The sequence below is a fragment of the Aythya ferina genome, assembly GCF_964211825.1.
Source record: "Aythya ferina genome assembly, chromosome: 3".
In the NCBI taxonomy this organism is placed as follows: domain Eukaryota; kingdom Metazoa; phylum Chordata; class Aves; order Anseriformes; family Anatidae; genus Aythya; species Aythya ferina.
The window spans coordinates 8,424,319-8,440,755 of NC_140298.1; the positions used below are offsets into that span (position 1 = coordinate 8,424,319).

General features: G+C 41.9%; 1 long non-coding RNA gene across 1 annotated transcript; it reads right to left on the minus strand.

Annotated features, from left to right (window-relative positions):
* Positions 1-1,236: 1,236 nt before the first annotated feature.
* On the minus strand, positions 1,237-11,104 carry LOC311433871. The gene is made up of 3 exons (XR_014691014.1): positions 10,869-11,104; positions 10,607-10,703; positions 1,237-1,310 (listed from the first exon to the last, which is right to left on the minus strand). It is a non-coding gene; the product is annotated as an uncharacterized lncRNA (long non-coding RNA).
* Between the last annotated feature and the right edge of the window lie 5,333 nt (positions 11,105-16,437).

Below are 16,437 nucleotides of genomic sequence, written 5' to 3' on the forward strand. Positions count from 1 at the left end.
GACTCAGGAGGGTATTTGCAACCATGTTGCCTCTTTCTTGGGCATCCCTCTTCCCCCAGGATACAGCTGACCTCAGAGCTTTGCACAAAGCTTTATGCACTGCATAGCCCGAGCCAGACTCACGGTACCCCCAGAGGGCAGTGCAAAGTCTCCAGGGCCAAAGGCAGCCCATTTGTAGTCAGTACGGAATCACAGAATCACAGAATTTCTAGGTTGGAAGAGACCTCAAGATCATCGACCTAACGCTAAAAGTCCCCACTAAACCATATCCCTAAGCTCTACATCTAAACGTCTTTTGAAGACTTCCAGGGATGGTGACTCCACCACTTCCCTGGGCAGCCTGTTCCAATGCCTCACAACCCTCTCAGTGAAGAAGTTCTTCCTAACATCTAACCTAAAACTCCCCTGGCTCAACTTAAGCCCATTCCCCCTCGTCCTGTCACCAGGCACGTGGGAGAACAAACCAACCCCCACCTCGCTACAGCCTCCCTTGAGGTACCCATAGAGAGCGATAAGGTCGCCCCTGAGCCTCCTCTTCTCCAGGCTGAACAAGCCCAGCTCCCTCAGCCGCTCCTCATAGGACTTGTTCTCCAGGCCCCTCACCAGCTTCGTTGCCCTTCTCTGTACCCGCTCAAGCACCTCGATGTCCTTCTTGTAGCGAGGGGCCCAAAACTGAACACAGTACTCGAGGTGCGGCCTCACCAGAGCTGAGTACAGGGGGACGATCACCTCCCTAGCCCTGCTGGTCACACTGTTCCTGATACAAGCCAGGATGCCGTTGGCCTTCTTGGCCACCTGAGCACACTGCTGGCTCATATTCAGCCGACTATCCACCATCACTCCCAGGTCCTTCTCTGCCTGGCAGCTCTCCAACCATTCCTCTCCCAGCCTATAGCTCTGCTTGGGGTTATTGCGCCCCAGGTGCAGGACCCGGCACTTGGCCTTGTTGAACTTCATGCAGTTGACCTCAGCCCATCGGTGCAGCCTATCCAGATCCTCCTGCAGAGCTTTCCTACCCTCAAGCAGATCGACACATGCGCATAGCTTGGTGTCATCTGCAAACTTACTGAGGGTGCACTCAATGCCCTCGTCCAGATCATCGATGAAGATATTAAAGAGGACCGGCCCCAGTACCGAGCACATTTGCTGGTGAGCAAGGCTGCACCATGAAGCTCACCTGAGGAAGAGGGTGGATGCTGTGAGACTCTGCAGGTCAATTCTTTTGGGCTGTTTGAATCCTGAAGTCCTGGTGTTTGGCTGCAAGTTTTGGTAAAGCTGTGAATTGCTCAATGCACATCGATCTGTCCTATCTGAAGAGACAAAAGTAAATGTCAAACCTGAAAATCCCCAGCCACAGTATTGATATTCTGGCACATAAACTGTTATGTGATATTTACAGGACCTCCTTGGAGAGTGTGGAAATGTTACACTGTGGCATGAAAAAACAATATTAAACAAGATTTCTGCTTCTGCAGTTGACGCAGCCTCTACCCATTCACTCAGCAAGTTACTGGGAATACTGCAGTGCAAAGAAAGGACTTCAGTGCTAAGTCTGCTTCTGTTCTTTTCTGAAAACTATCTTTGGCAATATCTGTGAAACTTTAGGAAACTGATTCCCGACGAATCACTTCCTGGACACAGCACAGTCAACATCAGCACGACACTCACGCTAAAGTTATCTTGGTTTAACTTGAAAGCAGCATTTCCCCGAGGACCTCTCAATTCTGGAGCGAGCGACGTGTCTCTGCGTTCTGGGAGAGCCTGGATTATTTTTAATCTCCTGGCCATGTTACAAAGATCAATTTATAGTCTCACTGAGATGATAAGGGCAGGCGAAAAGGGAATTGACTGTTGTTGATTAGTGAATATTGTTATTTCTGAAAAGAACAAACTTTTCGGGGCAACTTCTTCTATTTTCTTGCACTGCTCACTTCATTTTGGAGAAAACAAAGTGTGAACTGGCCCAGGTACACAAACTGCACTGGACCCATGTTCTCTTCAGCCAGCACATGTTTTTGGATCAATACATTATGAGTTGTACAAGCCCCCACAGCTTTGTACAGGTGCTGTGTACTAAAATAATAGAGAAGATGATGAGAATAAAGCTTTCTTTCATTCTCCCTGTTACAATTTTATATTTGCTACAATTAATTATCCCAATTGCTTTGCTGGAACAGCATCTTGACTGTAATTTTGAGATACACAACTAGTTATCACTTCCAGTATTATGCCAGGGATATTTCAGGCTCCCACTGAAAATAACAGCAAAACTAGAGTTTGAGCAAACCTATGGTATGTGCTTCCCAAAACATTCATATAGATAAATTTTAAAATTCTCTATTTGTTCAGGTTGCAGACTCATTGGTTCAAATAATTACCAGAAGTCACCACAAGAATACGGCTGAGATGCATATACAATCTGTATACATGTCAAAAGTCATAAAAACGAGAAAGCAAATTTTCTTCCCCCTTGTACTTAAATCTTCCTAGAGTCTTACTTAGGAAAGTGCAATTCCTAACGCTTAACAAGGAATGCAGCACGATTGTTTCCTTAATTTTGGCAGATGAAAAGTAAGAACCACAGAGTTTTGTATTATTTCCAACCAAAAGAGTCAAATGGCCTAAGTTTACCCAAAGTTTCACAAACACTTTTGCAAGAAACTCTGTCAGAGCATTTTTACAAAATGCCAGTAATGTCCAGAATTTCATACTCCTGAATTTAAAACTTTTCCAACTTCATTATTTGTTTTGCACAACCTCTACCATGATTGTTTTCTTACCCCCATAAGTACAGCCAGGATTTTTTAGACTGGAGCACTTTCCAGGAATTACAATGAAGAATTTTAACTCTTGGAGCAGAGAAATGACTTTTGCTTTGAAAAATGTCTTTCCTGGAAGTGCCTTTCACTGAAGTGCTCCTTCCTAGCGAGACCCAAGGGACCAGCCATAGGAAGGATTGAGCTGAGGCAATCCCAGGGCAGGTCTCCGTCTGCCATCTCACACCATGTGGGTCCCCTTCAGGTCTTGAAAAGGCTTTGGTGACACAAAACACATTTCAATTTTGGCACATCGCAAGGCTACATTCAACCTTCTGTGGGCATTTGCTCAAGTTCTCCAGATCCACCTCATCCTGTCCCCATCCCTATGGAGGTGACCACTGTTGGGGCTGTCCCCAGCTGCCCCCCGTCCTGCCCAGTTCCCTCAGTGAGGCAATGGGATGAGGCTCGGCCCTGCTCTGCCGCTGAACCCAGGCACGGTAAGCAGGGATGATGGCACCTTTAGTGGGAAGATTTGCTACAAATGTAAAACAGATGCTAAAGGCTTGAGAGAGAAAGAAGTAAAGTGACATTTTCCAAACCATGAGTAGAAGCAGGAGCAGAAGCAGGATTTACTAATTTCCTCGCTACTGTCTTATCTATACTGCTGCTTCTTGAATGTAGTCTGTCTTGACAATTCATAGCCTCTTCCAGATATCTTTTCGCCTATGGTTAGTACTCTCTACTGCTAAAGATTTTAATATAAAAGTAAACATCCCAGATACAGACAGTTAGTTGACATCATTGAAATGGTGATGTTCCTATTCCCTCAACACCTGTAAAGCTTTCATTCTTCCTCTCCAACAAAACCAAGATGACCTTCTCTTCCCCTTCCCCTGGTACTTCTCTTCCTGGGGCCCATGTGGCTTTCTTGGTCTGCCTTAGCCAACTGCATTCAAATCAGAAGACAGATGAATTCTCAATATAAACTTTATGGTTAGTAGTACCCACTAAAATATTGCAGATTTCTGTGGTAATTCTACTCCCAGAGTTGTCAAAAGTATGCAAAAGCCAGGCTTGTTACATGTGGACACAATTTAAATGGATAACAATCCAGTGGGGACGTATTTTTTATAAAGGCAGAGTTTTACCGAGATATGGTATGGTCCAGAATGGGAACCTCCTACAGACTTGTGGGTTTTCTTTTGTGGAGGTCAGCATATTCATAGGACACTGAAAGCAATAGCCCTTAATCTCTCACCCCACCTCTAACAGCTCAGTTATCTATCATTAGTCACTTTAATTCCCTGACAGCTCTGACAGGAGCACTCAGTGGCTTTGCCTTCAGTCTGGTCCAGTAAGCTTTTTTTGAATGCTGCTTTTCACATTTCACAGGCTGGACACTCCGAGGATCTGTATCTGGAGCAAACAAACAGGTGCAGGCTTGATGATAACTAATTACCGAGTGGAAAACCTTTCCTGAGCTGGCAGATCAGCTCAGAATTACTGTTCTCTGTCAGATGAATCACTTTTTCCCCAGAGCACCAGAAAAAGTTATCATCCCCTACTAGCATAGATGTGTGCAGACTCAAGCTTTTCTACCTGCCCTCCAAGTTATCCAGCATGTAAACTACATGCATCCATCAACTCAGTGATGCTTGCAGTGCTTAGGCACATATATTTTGGCACTATAACTTACACCACTTAGCTATGTGGCTCCCACTACATAGCCAGCATGCCACCATGGGAGCTGGCTGGGAGGAATCTGCAAGTAGCATCTCCCATATTAGAAGCTCTGCACCAAGGGAGCATGTTCAAGAAGCCAGAGATGATGGCTGGAGCCTACCTGAACTCACATCCACATTTTCCTCAGCCCCATCTCCTGCTGGTCCTGGCTGGACTCCCTTGGAGGACCCCAGACCTATTTTATCTGCTTGCTGTGTTTGGAACTGCTGCAGGGTCCCCCTCAGGTCCCATCTCAGCCCCCCTCTGGGTGCAGCTCTGCTCTTGTTGCTCCCTGGCTGCAAGGCGGAGGCAAGTCCTTGAGAAAGGATGCTTTGGATTCTGGTTAAAACAACAACCCTTTTGCCTTCAGTCCTGGCAATGGAGTTGTTCTTCATCACTCTACATATATAAGCTGTATGAATGACAGCCCTATAATTTTCTTATAAAGCACACAAGCTTCATTTTAACTTTGACAGCAAGCAATCCAAGGCCAGTAAAAGACTGGCAAATGCCTTCTGTATTCATCTCTTCAAGTATTTTGGCTTTTCTTTATTTTAATTTGCCTGGAGGCAGACATTTGAGATAACAGCTGTTATGGTGATATTATCAGTCATCTGCATGTCAGAGAATGCCAGGAAAATGCCTGTGGAGTAGACCTCTTGGGTTTTTGGTTTTGTTTTAACTGCTCTGAGGCAAATTCTCTACTTTGTCAAAGATCTGCTTAAAACATGAGAAGAGAATATAATGGAACTGGTTTCTACCCTCTGATTACAAAGAAATGTCTTTTCCTGCTGATAGAAAGCACAAGTTTCTGTACTTGCTTTTTGATACCCCTCAAGTGTACATGTACCAGAGCAGCCTTTTGCCAGATGCTGGCACACTTTAATTTTTCCCGGTAAGCAATGTCAGAGCACATCTACCACAAGGAAATGTCCCTGTAACTCCCTGGAGAGAGATGTGATTTGCTCACTCTGGAGCAAATGACGAGGCTGGTTGCTAACATATCCTGTTAAAACAAGTCTTTACTTTCCCATGAAACACATCACTTAACTCTTTGGGTTTCATTTTAAAAAGCTTACCGAGGAAAAAGGTTTCTTTGCTTATTAAGTTGGAGGGCCAAAATCAAGGTTCTTGAATGAAGAGGTCCAGGATTTTATCTCACAAAGCTGAACTGTTTGGAAGAGGGCCAAGTAGATTTATTGGTTCCTTAGAGAAGATGTCACAAGGAAAGCCTTGACTTGGTAATTATTACCTTATATTCATTTGGTTTTCCAAAGAAATCCAAAATGGAAAAACAAAATGTAGCATCAGAAACAAATTGGGATGTGCCCCTATACATGTATAGTATATTGATGATTACAGAACAGTTTGTTCAGTTAACTTAATCAAAACTAACATCATTTGTGTGAGAGAAGCTTATTCATTATACTTTGACTGAACATACTTTGTATCTGAGGATCTTGAACTATTTTACTGACATCAGGGGGAAGAAAAATAGTTTCACCTACAAAACAACCATTGTTCCAAAGGAGTAACATAAAGATGTTTTGTGTGTCTACATTCCTGATGGATCTGAGCACAGAAAATAAAGGATTCTGCATGCATATTTACTGTTTTTCTACAATTCCCTGACATCTCTTTATCATGTGAGAGCAGAGATTTCTCTCTTCTATTACCTTGACATTACAGAAGGGTATTTTGCTAGAAAGTGCACTAAAGAGATGAATTCATGGCGGAACCACTGAATTGCTGACCGACCATGGGCAAGATTTCCACAGTGCTGTGGTCTGTTTCTTCACCTGGTAAACGAGAATACTTCCTGAAAATACTGTCAAGCATTCAGATACCACAGACACAGAGCTCATGCCAATACCCATGCAGAAGAAATACATAAAAGAGAAAGTTGACATTGAAGGCAAGCCTTGAACAGAGATCACAAAGGTTAACCATCCAAGTAAACTGTTACCACCTAGACTCTGTGGTTTGTTTCCTAAAGGTAGTATTTTCAGCTTTGATACTCCTGCTTCTAAATATGGTCAATTTATATAAATGAGGCAAGCATTTCTGCAAGCTTTGAAGATGCACAAATTGTTTCCTTTACCAGTGTAAATGGCATTCCCTTGTCCCTGTTTCCAGTAGGTATATGAAACTTGTTCTTACCTATGGCACTCAGGTGCAGCTGTTTTGAACAATGTTAAATGACTACACAGGAGAACATCTTTAATTCTCCAAAAAAATTTCACTGAGCTCAAAGAAAGTGTTAACAGTGAAACAAAGAGCCTTTCTTTTTGGATCCTCCAAAGACAAGAATAATATTCTGCCTGCTTAAACAAAGCAAACAGTGGATCCAAAAAAGGTAACCTCTATAGCATAATAATTCTCTAAGTGCAGCTTTGCCTACATGCTTTCATCACTGCTGATGTGGTAACATAAAGGATTTGTTCAGCATAGGTTAACTCCCTCTTCCAAATGTCTCCAGGCTTTTGAGCAATTTGAGTCTCTGGAATTGAAGTGTATCTGTCTCTCAACGAGTAAGCACTGAGGGCTGGGACTGTAACTGGGTATTTTCTACAGTATTGTTGGATTATTGTTGGGACCAAATAAACTCATTGAAAAACGCTTTTCTTTGTCTGATTTCTGGGGAGGCTGGACCAACAACAAAAACTGAAACATACTTTATTGAATATGTGAAAGTTTCGATCTCCTGTGAAAATCTGCATAGAGGTTTGGTCCACGAGTACTAAGGTCTGATTTATAACTAAAGCAAATTCTGACTGAAGACTTTATATTAAATATAATAATAATAATAATAATAATACAAAACAAACAAACAAACAAAAAATGTTGAAACCAGTTTTTGTAAGAAGCAATTTCTCAGGTAGAAAAGTTTGTCTCAGTGTCATCTAGTTTTAGAGCTAAGCAAAAAGAGAGGAAGAAACATCATTCAGTTGTAATCCACTGCCACCCAGAGAAAGATGTCTCTTGCCACTGCTGAGATTTGCAATATCACCTAGATAGATGCTGCCAGTATGGCAGGGATGTACTCTCCTGTAAAGCATCAGATACTGACCATTGCTGAAAAAAAAAGTCAGTATGACTGAGTAGAGTTGTTTGTCTGATAAAGACACCGTATTCTTGGAACTAAGCTGCTAGAAACAAAATTAAGAAGAAATGCAATATTTCATTACCTTAAAGCTACTGGTTATTATTTATATGTTCTTCTGGACAATTTCTCATTGATACAGTATTAACTATGCCCAAGGCAATCTTCTACTAAGATGTGGTTTGTCAGATAATAAATAGTGCCTTTTTCTGGGCTTACCACCTGGAATTTAGAAAAAGCTATGCAAAACTGCAGCAAGGAAGAATAAAAGAGACAAACAAGGAAACATCAATTAAGATTAATAAGATAATACCTGGAGTGACTGGCTTGGCAGTCATGTTTTTCCTTTGACATTTTCTGTGTAATTCATTTCTGTGAGATGAATAGGGTGATGGAAGTTAAGGGAAGAGGAGAGCAACTGATGAAACAAATTTTCATAGGGACAGTTTCTTTCATGCTTTTGGTGACTTTTTAAATTAACTGTAGCTTATTCCTTGTTAATTGTAATAACAGATGAGTGTTTCACATACAGTAAAAGAGGTTGGGGTGAAAATTCAAGCACCTGAGAGGCTCCTTGCCTACATACAAGCAGTGTCTGGTGGTGGCACCTGGGATCTTTATAAGGTTTCAAGGAGAGGGGAAGGGAATCCAGGAATGGCTCTAGCTGCCTCTAGTTCCTTCTCCAGAAAATGATTATGAATTTAAAGCATAATCATCCTCAGACAAAATATGTAAACAGTCTGAGAGAAGAAACCAAAACAAAGTGTCGCCAGTGCCTCCTTTCCCAGACAGCATCCCTCATCACCCATGATTAATTTTCCTTTTTGGCTCTACTCACCTCTTCAGCACAGTGGCACAGCTCATGACGGAGCTGGGAAAAACACCCATCCTAGCCTAGCCCACAGCTCGGCACAAGATATGGATTTAAACCCCGAGGCAAGGAAGCCGCAGATCCGGGGCTCCCAGGTCTCGTGTTGACTAACCATGGGTTATTACATACAAAGGCTGCTCTTCGTTTCACCATTTTTTTTCCATTGAAAAAGCTACCTGCCAGAAGAGCTAGCTGGGAACCTTGCAGGATATATGATGGCAAACAGGCAGATGAAAGCTAGGTCCTAATGGCACAAGACATTACGCCAAATGTGTGAGGAATTCAAGTGCCTAAATTCCCCTATGAAATGGGAAATGCATTTTCCTCTCTTATCTGATCTATGATGTGTGCAGATTGTTTTTGGAGCAGGGGTAGCAAAAATAAGTATGATAGAACAAGCAGTGGCTTTTGTTACTGTTATGCATGCTTGCAAATAAAATGAAGTTCCTTACCTGCTCCAAACTGTGCTAAGCTATGCGACAAAGTAGATAAAATAGGTTGTTTCACTTTTTTTTTTTTTTTTTTTTTCCCACTGTCATTAATTATATTTAGACTGTGGCATTTTTCCTAATGCGTGGGGGAACAGACACAACTGCTAACTGCAATACAGCTACAGATGTTGAAGAAATAAACCTGTGAAGGTCTAGGAGACTGGAAGGGAGATATTAGAAGGTGGATAGCATTAACTAAGAGATCTCACTATTAGGATACTGAGAAGAGACATTGGCCAAATGAAGCGAAGGTCTCAATGAAGTGATGGAGCCAGACGTACTACAGTTCTGTTCTGGACATCTGAGTCAGGGACTGGGAAACAAAAAGACAAAAAGATGTAGTCTCCCAGACTACATCTACCTTAGAGATAACACCAGCACTTGTCAAGGAATGCTAGAGCACCATGAACTTTGACACAGACCCATATCCTGAAATTTGAGAGCCCTCTTGTAAGGCTGGCTGACACCTCAGATCTTTTATCTCAGACACTGCTTCAAGTATTTCCCTTACAGAGGCTCTGGGTCTTGTTCAGGTCTCTTTGGAACATGGCTGCTGTACATAATGCTGGTGAGGGAGGCTAGTCAGAAAGAGCTTCAAGAGCTCATTGAGTTACCAGTGTTCACGTGGAGTTCTTATCAGTCTCAAGGATAAGGTCTGTGAACAGAAGGGACAAGTAGTACCTGACATACCTTTTTTTATATTTCAATTTAACCTGATTTTGTTTTTTTCTTGCCCATAGAAAAGGTAAGGCTGAAGGGCCAGGTCAAAAGAAAAAGGAGATAGATGCTGCAGCTATCAGCATGGGATGGGGCCCTGCTGCTTGTACCATGCTACAAGGAGATCATCTGGCTGGCACACCAATCTGTGGTATTTCTTTGCCATTCCTTTTAATGCCTGAAATTCACATAACCTGTGACCACTTGTCTTTATTGCCAGAAACAACATCTTTCTGTCTTGCGTCGTCTAAAACAGCCTATTATTTTTCAGTTCCTGTCTCTGGAGGCATTGTCTATAGTGAATGACCCACTGCTTGTTTCTGCAGAACACCACAGGGAAGAGGGCCAAGGATACCTCAGTGTTTACGTACCAAGATGTAATGGCCTCGTGTTGCCTGCAGATATATCCATATCAGTTCAAGTCCAAGGTCAGATCTTGTTGATGTGTGGTATTTGTGAGCTCTTGTTATGCCCACACACACTTCCAAACCCTGCTAGGCTTGCCACAAACTGTTTACAAGAGTTTGAGCCCAAGGTGAACCAGCCCTGGCATGCAAGTGCTGCTCTGCTCCCCTTGTTCTGGCTGGTGCTTCTTGGCTGCCTAGCCTGCATGAGGAAGGAAGGCCACCAGACATGGGCAGTGCTTTGCCCATGTGGTCAGATCAATTTGGGATCAGGTGGGATTCTGCAGCTCAGAGGAAAGGACAAAAGCAGGTCATTAGCTACACTTTTAATAAATCAATTTGTTAATTAGGGATCAGGTGGGATTTTCCACCATGAGAGGGAGGACAAAGAAAGCTCATTAGCTGTATTTTAAATAAATCAATGTTTTACTTGGTGTGGAATTCTCTTGGAAATATAAGGCAGGGCAAATGGAACAGAGACTTATAACTGTGACTTGAAAATATCTTTGATGTAGAAATAAGAAAAGCTTAATACTTACTTAGTGCTTCTATATTTTTCTAGGCATCAGTTAGTACAAAGCCAGTGTGGCCAGGCTGGATCTCTTGGGAAGATTCAAGGAGACAAAGAGAGAAGGCCTGTACCAAGTTTAAGGAAATAAAGAAGAAAGGTTATTTCAGCCTTCTGTGGTTCACCACGTCTGGCAAATTAATTTCAAAACATTACAGCATTCAGAACTACTAGACGTGTCTGAAGACTTGTGTCCTGGTCATTTACCTGAGCCTGCCATGGGAAGATATCACCTTCAAGGTATGACAACTTCTGCCAGGTCTCCACTGCAATGACATTCACTGGGTGCTGAGCTTCTCTCACTCGTGGCATATCAGGACAGCATTTGCTTGCTGTTCAGGTCTCTCTGTCCAGAGCCCACATGTCACTCGTGGTCATGCAGCCCTGGCGATCACTGCTAGCCCACAGCTGGCTCCATGCAGTTCTAGCTGAGGCTGATGTGACTCTACAGCAAGCACCATTTTTTCTGCGGACCTTTGCTGATGCAGCATCTGAAAACAAAACATTATCTGACTAAGAAAGGGAGTTGGGCAGGTTAAACAGGATAATGTTCAATGACCAAATCTGGCGATATTTGGACTATTTACTCTTTGATGCTGAAATTGAGGACAGAATTCAAAAACATCAATACATATTAAGGAATGCCAAGCACTACAGGAAGCAAATGACTTTGCTATAATCAGTACCCATTTCTTCCCTGATGTGCTGTGTATTAATAGAGGTGTTTGAGACAGTTTGAATAATTAACTGCTTTGCTCTTTGCCTTGTTTCTGTTTTGGCCTACCTGCACTCCACAGAGGGAGTCTCGGTTACTGCTGATGGACTATGACCCATCCTGCGTGGCTAACATTTCCTGAGGGTGCATCTTCTCGTGTTGTGTGCCACCTGCACAATGAGAGGAGCATGATAATTACTGCCTAGGAAGGCAGCGGCTCATCTGTGTCACTGTCACATCTGCCCATGGATAATAGGTGTGGAGTATTTGTTGTGAATTTTAAAATGGCCCCCTTTCAGAGGTCAGAAGATCAAAAGTTCAGATCTCGTTGGGAATTGCCAAAAGAGCCCACGCCACCGCTCACTGCCCCAGCAGGCTCCTCCTGTGTGACAGCGAGGATCAGCAGCAGCGAACTTGCTGGTGCTGTTGTTTCAACAGACATACAAAACTGGAGACCCAGTCAGCTGTAGCAAGAAATAATAAAGATATTAAGTTTACAGTCTTCAAAAATTTCCTCAAAGGGTCTTTGGTTTATTTTCTCGCCTCAGTGTGAGGCTCAGTTTTAACAACATGGCTGCCAAGAGGGTGATTTACCCTACAGCTTAGGCAGGCTGTTGTGATGGATAGTGGATACTATTTCAACAAAGAAACAGTGCTTCGAGTATTAATCAGCTATGTAAACTAATAGAACCTTGCTCGAAATATTTTTGGCTCTTCCTTTGCAAGTAGATTCTCGACAGCGAATAGAAAAACGCATTGTACATATGGCTTACAATGCTACTCTTCTTGTAAGAGGAGAGTTGTGTAGAGTCCAAGCACAGCAGCATCTTCAGGGGTCCAAAAGTCAGCAGCAAAATTTAGTCTATACTGAAATGTGACCCATGAGGTCTAAGACAAAGAGCAGTTTTATTTTCCAGATTCTTCAATAAAAAATGTTAAAGTCATTTTAAGTTTCAAAATGTAAATAAAAAGCATGTTTAGCACTTTGAGACTTTCTTTTTTTCTTGCAGCAGTAACTTAAAAAATATTTCATTTTTTTTTCAATTAGAGATACACAGTGTTGCCCAATCATAAACATGGTTTGGTTTGGTTTTGAAAAAAAAACAAACTCACTGGCTTACTTAAAAATTTTCTGTTTTCTTTAAGAAAAGAAAAGGCAAAAAAAAGGTACCATTGGACCCCAAGATAAGGTCTGTTTCTTGAAAGTACCGAACATGTTTTAATGAACATAAACAGTCCTGTAGATGCTACTCGGCCACATTAATATGCTCTCCTCCTCCAGGGGAAGTGCAGCATCCCTGGAAATGGAAGACACTGCAATTGCAATTCAGAAGAACATTAGTCAGCAAAATGCTCAAGTACGTGCTTGAGTGCTATTAGCATAATTGGGACACAAGTGCATGATTGAAGTTAACTATTATTAAAGTTGTTTCTTGAGGAGAAATGGATTGATGCAGATGTTTAGGTAATTTTGAGAATCAAGGACAGAAAGTTTAAGCAATTTGTATAAATTTACTTACAAGTTTTATAGGAAACCACCATTTCTGAACTCCCAAGTCCCAATCTGATTCCCTCAAATGCCTTAAAATTTGTCATTTGCCTTGCTCCACTATTGACACTGCTAACTTTCTTCATATTCCCTTTTGGAAACCTAAGCAAGGGAACAATGGGGACACACACTCAACTTGAGGAGAGGACTGGGATGAACTGGCAAAAAATCTTCTCTCCCGAGAACAGCTGGCCAAGGTGACTTCTGGGCACAGGCAAACTTAGACACCAGAGCTGTGGGCCTAGCTGTACTACAAAGTGATAGAAAAATCAGGAACTGAACTTTCGTACCTCTTGTTCTTCACACACAGTGCCTAACCTTGACTGCAAGGAGTAGGAAGCTCCCTTAACAACTAACCAACCCCCTGAGAAGAGCCGAGACCAACATGGTCCTATTAATTAATTCACAATAATTTCCTCTTCTTATTTGCAGTCTGTTATTAGGATTTGAAAATCAAAGCCATTTGTCTTCAAAATGCTAAAATAACAGACAACTTATGAGCAAGCATCCAGATTCCCTCCCTCCAAAATCTGTAAGGGAGAGATAAACACACTCTGGGCCCCAGTCTAACCGTACCCTAGACTTCAACTTGCTATGCACTTCAGTGATGCAAAGCTCTGCTGGAGGGCTTCAAATTTTCCCCCAGACTGCTGCTAATTGGAGGACTGTTTTTCTTTCTTCTTTGGGCAGCCTTAGCAGAGGCACACTGGCAGTGTGCTGGCAGTGGAAGCTGCCACTTTAGGAAGAGTTTTGATTAAAATATGCGTTGCTTTGATCAGTGGCTTCCCTGTAGTGTAAGATAAACACGATCAGCAGTTTTGGTAGGTGTTCATTCCTAAGGCACATGCTGTGAAGTTACTGCACTACATTAAGCAAAAGCTTAAAAGGAAACTATTGTAGTCAGCTGGGACTTGGATTTATCCCGAGAATGAAAATCTTAAAATCTTTTACAACAAAACCAGCGCTGCCTTTCCCCTCCATCAGTATGGTCCTACCACAGCCACAAGTCCTAGAGGTTAGGGTTGAGACCTTTTGCCACGAGGCATGTATGTCAGAGGAGGAGAGGCAGGGAGCATGTTCCACAGCTAATCTAATGCTTTGTGTATTTTCATTCAACACTAGAATTATCAAAGAAGTACATTTCCCTTCAGTTGGGGAAGCTTGTTTGACTCTCACAGCTGGGGCCCGGAAGAGTTGTCTGAAGTGTAGCCATGGTCTTTATGTCAAGACATTTTAATGATACTTTTTCCTCTTTTATTTTCTTGTGAAGCCAAAATGGTGTCTATTACAGGAAACTCATATAGCCTTTAGTACAAATAGCATTCATGGAAATTGTTTGTTTTCTGTACTACAGCTTTGTATGCAAAATTAAACTTCAGGAATTTGTTTTCAAATTTCTAATGCTCAAGGCTTTACATATCTAGGGAAGAGAAAGAGAAAAATAAAAGACATAATTAAATAAAGATTTGCTCAGAGAATGGGATGTAGTTTAATGATGTTAGTTATAAGCTCATAAAAGAAGCACAGGCATAAGAGTTTATGAGAGGAAAAACTAGTGTTATGCTTTGCTTTTAAAGCTGGGCTTTTAATTGCATCTTATTATCTCCTAGGTAAATGGCAATTTCTCTGACTGGGGTAGGAACCAGCCTAACCTTCCTTTTGCTATCCCCAGCACTGGGCCAGATACCGAGTAAATACAGAAAGGCTGAGCACCACCAAAATCAATAAAGCTGCCCCAAATGAGATCTGACAGATCCTCCTCTGCCTTCAAGGGGGCAGGCCAGCAGGTCTGTGCTGCTTTCAAGAAGTGGCCCACTGGCACCGACAGCTCCCCGCACCACGTGCCGCTCAGCTCAGTCTGTTCGGAGGCCTTTCCTGATAAAGTACTAAACATACCATAAAGCTGTTTTACAAGCCAGGTCTCACTCTGCTCTCCAGCTTTTTCTCATTAAGGGCATTGCTGCTTCAAGGAAGTTCAAGCTGCAGCGCATTTAACATCTGCATTCCTTTGACATGTTTTGAAATTATTTTAAAACAATTGGGAGAGGAGGACCGGGTTTGGGGGGGAGCTGAGCGCTTCAAAGAGAAAGCAGAGCAACGTGTAAGCCCCAAATTACATAACTAGCCCCACCAAGGAAATAAATTAATTTGTTTCCCAATGGCTCATTTATATAACCCTTTAATTATAGCTAACCATATCACCAGTATTATACCATGGGAAAATGTAGAGCTGTTAAGCAACCTACCACTCCGCCCTCTCCAGACCGACAACACAATCATTAAGCAACAACTGCATGTTAGGACATCGCCTGCTCTTTTGTCTTTCAAAGGTATAGTTCAATAATGTGGGTATGAAAATGTGACCTCAACAGTAACTCTTTTTCTAGGCTTTTGTATGTTCCTAAACTCCATCTCCCCATAGGATCGTAAAAGCAGGACAGCATTTGACCTGCTTGCAACACAAAAAGGGATATTGTTTAAAAATTCCCTATTTTCTCAGTCTGCACATGAGTCATAATCAGCAGTTGAGCCCTGTTAACTGCAAGTGCTGCTCAGTCTATGCTGGGTTTTCAAATGTGGTGAGTTTAGGTAGCTCTGTTGACTTCAATTAAAGCATTTCTAATTGTGTCTAATTCAGTACACACCAGCTGAGACCCCAGCTTTTGGTTTACAAAAGGCACAGTGTGCTAAAGCAGCTTGCTGCAGCTCCTTGAGGTCTATGAATGGTACATATTAGCAGTTAGTAGACCAAACCGCTGTGATGAAGAGGGTGGCAACGCTAACAGGAAAGCTTTTGCAGATGAGAAATGTCAGAATTTTCTAAAACTAAAATAATCAAAGTAGCTGTTTCAATCCATGTTCAATCCACTTCTGAAGACAATAAGTGAAGTTGAATAAGAAAAATAATCTGATGTTATGAGATAAAACTGATTTTGATATGTGGAGAATCCTATAACTTGAACAATGGGGTTTCATTATAAATCACTTAAATTATTCCTAATATCATGTTTTGATCAACTTTTAGTACTCAGGTTAGAAGAAACTTTCAGATACAACAATTTTCTTCTCTGTTAAAGGGTGTTTTGGTAGCTTAGCAGCACTGTTATGTCAACAACTTTGTTTAGGTACAAAGATAATGCATTTTAATGCTAGACTAGCCAATTTAGCTGGATATCAACAGCCCCATATATGACCAAATTAGAACAGATTATCAGAGATGCTGCGGAATTTCCCTCATTTGGACTCCATCCATCTAGCTGGCTGTCTTCCTAAAAGATAGGCATCATGTCCACCACATGTTAGTGGGCTCAGTGCAGGAGCTGTATTAGATGCTTTTTGGGGGACCTGAGACCAGCACTACAGGTTAGAAGAGAGTCATTCCAGGCTCTGTATTCAAGAATCTACAATTCTCTGTCTGAAGTTCAAAAAGAGCTAAAGAGAAAGCATGGTATACATAGGAATTGCCCAAAAGAAAAATTCTCAATTAGTTTGCCAAATAATCCATCCTTGTATTTATTTTTAATTTAAAGACGACATA